Raw genomic sequence first — 6,000 nt, 5'->3', positions numbered from 1 at the left:
AATTTACATCTGTTTCTTTTCTGAAGATCCACTCCACTTCTAGATCTGAATATTTTTGGTATGTTAAAGAGTGTTACATTCATCTACATTTAGATTTCATTTGTAACCTGGATTCATAGCTCCACAAGTGGTAGCATTTTTAAAACTTTTGCTTTTAAGCATGTCTACTCACGATGATTTTTCTTCTTAAATAACTTGCAATATTAGCACAAAGCAAGTTTATTGTATTTAATTGCATCTGGAGATAGCATTATCTGATCTTTCACCAGAGGAGGATAATTTCCTAAAGTGTCTCATTATGTTTGTTATAGGATTCCTAGATCCAGCCTATGATAGATGACACCCATCACCTTTGTAGAGCTATTTCTTTTCTTTTCTTAATGTGACTGTTAGTTATCAAAATGTTAATATGTTTAAATCACATTTTTAGGTACAATTTGTTCTCCAAAACTTTCTATTTATCCTGAGTGAAGGTCATCAAAGTATAAAATAAAACACTGGTAACCTAGTTACCTTTCTCCTTACAAGAAAGAGGATCACTTCTGTGGCTCTGCTCGACAGGGGCACAGGAAAATAATTTTCTTGGGTGGCGAAAGCCAGGGTACCTTTTTGGTTAGGCTTATATAGGTCCTAGGGCCAATAGCTTAGTACCTGCATATGAACCTATGAAGAAACAGTAAGTCTTTTACATCCAAACATCATTTTTCTCACTTCACTTTTGATTCTTACATGAAATGCCAGCTGTCTGATTAGGGTACTATCTTCAGTCTCAGTTTTATAATGTCTCTTACCTTAGAGCCAGGTAGACACTTCACTGAGAAGTATTTGCTATCCAGCTAATATAAACATTACTGACCCACTGAATGATACCAGGAAGAGGGCAAATTTATAACTGTAATAATGTTATGAAATTGCCCTCAAGATGTTATAAGATATTCAGTAAACCTAAGTACATTTAAGATATGGATAGATAACTAGGTTGGTTCAAAGAAATGCATTGTCAGTTTGAAGGAGTCTGTGTTGTTTCATAACTTTGAGGCCTAAAGCACATATATAGAATAACTTACAAACCTAGTCTTAATACATTCGTCCATGTAAATATATAATAGCCCATTTGGTCTTGTCACCAAACAAGAGGTGATTGAGAGTTATTATCACTAAGGGAGCCATCTGGGGTGGGTTGAGTTTCATTCTGTTTTTACCCAACTCTAACTGTGCAGGCACCTGCTTCAGCACTAGGAAGGAGACATTCAATTGGCTGTCTGTGGAGGGTCTCCCCTCACTTCTGCAGAGAGCATATCCTCCAGGCAGCTCTGTTCTTCCTCACCACAGCATGAATAGTGGTCTGTCCAGTCTCTGCTAGACAGATTACACTGCCCAGTGTCCCTCTGAGGTATGTGAACCCCATTTGTGAATATTGTTATGGAGATCCTAATGACATTATTTTTTCATTAGTGCCCTCATTCAATTGTTTTGTATTTCTTTTTTACAACAAAACTTCAATGTCTGTAATATCATAAGGTGGTGAAGGTTAGGATGTCCTACTATAATGAAAGTTTGGGTCATTATTTAGGCAGTTAAACTGAGCAAATTATTGTTTTATGACACATTATTTCCAAAACCTTGAGAAAGTTAACACATTGATCAACAAATCTTTCAGAATATAAAGTATACAATTCTCAGAAATAGCAACCCTATATCAGTACAGTACAACTCAATATGTAACCATTAGTTTACCGATTAACAGATAATACAAAGGCACTATCAGTAATTACAAAAATTGTATACAGATGCACAGGTTTATCGTGTATACACCTGGGTTATCATGTACAACCCTGCTCAATCTGGGAGGTGAACACTATGAAGTGCTTGAATTGGGTCTGCTTAAAGGTATATATGGGTAGGCATCTTAAGGTCCCAGTGATCACTTGCCTATATTCCTATATAAAAATACTACTCTGACCATCATTCTGTAAAAACATTAAAATCAGGACAAAGAAGGTCCCTAGGTTTCTCAACACTGCTCAAGTTCTAGTTAATTGTTTTGTAACTGGCCAAACATTGCCTATTATTGCAGATTAAAGGCAGGAGTCTTAGACACGTCAGGATCACTGGGTGAAGTGACTGTGTACTTTAATGGGAAGTTTTTCCTTTCTCCACTTCAGTGTCACCATTGAGTTAGTATATATATAAGTTTGTGGGGGAGGGTTCCTTGCTACCCACATAGGAGTGAGAGGGGCACCAACAAGAGCACATATTATAGTGGTTTGCAGGTGAGTTTTAGGGAAACTGTGCTCTAAGCCTATTGAGATCAAACAGTGTTTTTTTTAATACATTATGCATTGATATTTTATACAGGAAACATTCCCCTACCTTTAGCACAATTCAGTTATTTTCCATATGGGTTACTTAATGCTTAAACTTGAAATATATAACCAACAGCTACTATTTATCAATACTAGTATGTTGTATGATTTCTTAAGACTGTGTTATATTTTTACTCAGCTGTATAGTGCTAACTGAAGCTTGCTGCTCTCATGTTATTGTCTTTGATTTAAAGTTATTTCTCCAGGAATTTGCTGAAAGATGGTCTTCTCCATGGTCTTTCCAAGTTAAGAAATGTAAATAATAAAGACCTGCAAACTGCTAGTACAAGGCTGCACTACTCTGATCTTAATACAATTTAACGTTATTTACCAATATATTATAAACTTAGACATGCAGAGCTTTACATAGCCAGAGCCCAGCACTTGACATCTAAGAACAATTCTGTATAATTAGATATTCTCTTCACTTTCTATCTAGAAATCCTTTTCCTTCTTTTTGACTTTGTTCAGTTAATAAATTGCACTGATGATCAATAGAACAGGAGCAAACACAATAAATTGCACATATAAGATTGCAGGAGGAGGCAGAATGAAAGGATATGATTCAGTTTCTGCTGGCCTGGATCCCTACCATGCTAGGCCTTGATGCAACTAAACTGATGCTAAAACATGCTCATAGATGTATTGCCCCTCTTACTGCCCTTGAAAGCACCACTGTTGCACTAAATTGTATATTTTTCTTCATTTTCAGTGAAGGGAGGAATCTTTAGGGCATTATGGGAGGTGAGAGATACACAATACTTGGGGCATAAGATAACGTTTGATAAGGATTACTCTAAACAGGTTTTGATAAAGAGGAAAGCATTGGCTTTAATCAGACTTCTAATGGAGGGAGATGGGGATCAGAATGGCTACCCTATAACTTGCACATTTGAGAATTATGCTTTCAGATGGGCCTCACATACTCCATCAGCTGAAAGATAAGGTCAATTTTTTGAGGGACAAAGTGTGCAGGAACTCTCTGGACATATGGATTGGCTATTTAATCAGGTAAAAGGAGCCAGGTTAACAGTAGTGACCTGTCAGTATCACCAGGCTCCAAACACTGCAAGAAAGTACTAAGATTTTCTGATCCAGAGTTGGAAGTGGTTCCTACTTGAATGAACTATAATTTATCTTTTTACTTTCTGCAGAAGCCTTAGTCTCTGTTGGTTTCCACATAACTTGAATAAGGGACCTTAAGTTTCTAGGACTGACTGTGGACCTTTTGGATGGTGAAGGTCATAGTTTATTGCTACTTTTCTGGTAGGATGAACAAGCCTTCAGTTTTTAAAGCTTATGTGTGTGTGTGTGTGTGTGTGTGTGTGTGTGTGTGTGTGTGAGTGTGGGTACTGGAGAGTTGGTTGTATGTTTTTTTTTTCATTGTAATATGTGCACTGTCATTATATATTATAATGTTTAAGGGGTACAATCCCTGTGGATGCACTAGTATTACATCTTCCTGGTGTTCTTCACCTCAAGTTATTTTTTTCCCAGGATTATTCATGTCTCTGACTGATATGATTTCCTGTAACCTAGCCCAAGGCACGGTGGGGGGGCTGGAGATATTTTTCCTTCTCCCATCTAGGAAGTTCTATTGCTTATGTCTATATAGTTACCATTAGTTTTTTTTTATAGCGGTAATCAGTATTACTTTTCTTGTAACATCAGGTTTCTTTTCTAGAGGTAGTCATTTGTTTAAAGTGTTGAATATATTTTCTTGTGGTGTTTATTTGGGACTTGCATTCAAAGTTTTTGCTGCAAGTGATCCACTGAGGGGATTTGGTTTTGGACATAAGCAGGGAACAGGTATATGCAACCTTGTACATCTGGTGGTGTACTGAGATAAATTTGGTGGATAAGCCCACTGCTTCTGAAAATACTTCATGTAAATATTAATGGAATTAACTCCTCATTATGTAAGCAAGGCTTCATGCTTGGACTAAGAATGAGGCCTTGGAAATTTTAGCCATCCAAGAGATGAATCTGTCCAAAAAGAAGCATGCCATGTAGGCAATGTGGGGCTATAACCAGTATTTATTTTCTCAAGCATTTATCAGGTAAGGAGCATGGTTTGGTGTTGTTGTTTAAGTAGGGCATAACTGCTTTCCAAGTGCTAAATACCATTCAATTAGAAGGAGGAAAAGTGTCAAGGGTGGTGCTTACCATGTCATTAAAATTGTTAGTATTTATGTTTACCCTGCCATAGAGTTTGGGGCTGCAAAACTGCCACTTCAGGTCATACAGGATAGTATCAAGAGATGCGTTTATATTAACATTTTTTAATTGTATAATCTTGTCTCGGGATACCTAGGCAAAATGCTAACCTTGTTAATCCACTATGGCAAATATTTAACAATATGGACAACAGAGCTGCCTCTTATAGATCTAGAAGTGCAGCAAGCAAGACAAACCCTGCAATTCACACATTCTGCACAATTTTACACATTTACTCACATTGACAGACTGTACCTATAAGCACCACAAGCCCTACAATTCACACATTCTGCACAGCTTTATACATTTAGTCTCACTGACAGACTGTGTACCTACAAGCACCACAAGCCCTGCAATTCACATTCTGCACAGTTTTATACATTTAGTCTCACTGAGAGACTCTGTACCTATAAGCACCACAAGCCCTGCAGTTCACACATTCTGCACAATTTTATACATTTACTCACATTTTAGACTGTGTACCTACAAACACCACAAGCCCTGCAATTCACACATTCTGCACAATTTTACACATTTACTCACATTGACAGACTGTATCTACAAGCACCACAAGCCCTGCAATTCACACATTCTGCACAATTTTGCACATTTACTAACACTGACAGATTGTATCTACAAGCACCACAAGTCCTGCAAGTCACACATTCTGCACAGCTTTATACATTTAGTCTCACTGACAGACGGTGTGCCTACAAGGATCACAAGCCCTGCATTTCACACATTCTGCTCATTTTTATACATTTACTCACATTGACAGACTGTGTATCTACAAGTATCACAAGCCCTGCATTTCACACATTCTGCACAATTTTATACATTTAGTATCACTGACAGACTGTGTATCCACCAGCAACAGAAGCCCTGCAGTTCACATATTCTGCACAATGTTATATCTTTACTCACATTGACAGACTATAGACCTCTGTTGGATGCCTGCCTTGTCTTTAACATGAATCTTTGCATGTATTCTGACTGAGAGGGTCTTACTTGCCTGTTCATTACTTCATGTCCATCGCTACCTAGTTCTGGAGGTTTACCTCATAATACAACAGGAGATCCTCTCTTCCTATAAAAGCCCCCCATGAATGTCTTCAGATAAGCAATGAACAGAAGTATGCACCACATATCTTATGGGATGCTTTTTAGTGTTGCTTTCATGCTAGGCTAAGGTCCTGGGTAAATGAGTGAATGGACTGTGGAAAGTGTGGAACAAAGATCTTAATTAATTGTAACAGAAATATAGAAAATTAAAATTATGGTATACTGTAAAATCTCATTCTCTGGTTCACTGCTTTCAAGATCGCAATGGAACACATTTAAGAGCTTATTAACAAGACTGAATTTGACTTGGATAAGCTGCAGGCACAGTATTATAAAACATCTCTAAATTGGCTAG

Source organism: Protopterus annectens, chromosome 3.part0 (genome assembly GCF_019279795.1).
Source record: "Protopterus annectens isolate FY-2018-M chromosome 3.part0, PAN1.0, whole genome shotgun sequence".
NCBI lineage: Eukaryota > Metazoa > Chordata > Ceratodontiformes > Protopteridae > Protopterus > Protopterus annectens.
Note: the sequence above shows the minus strand (reverse complement) of the source record.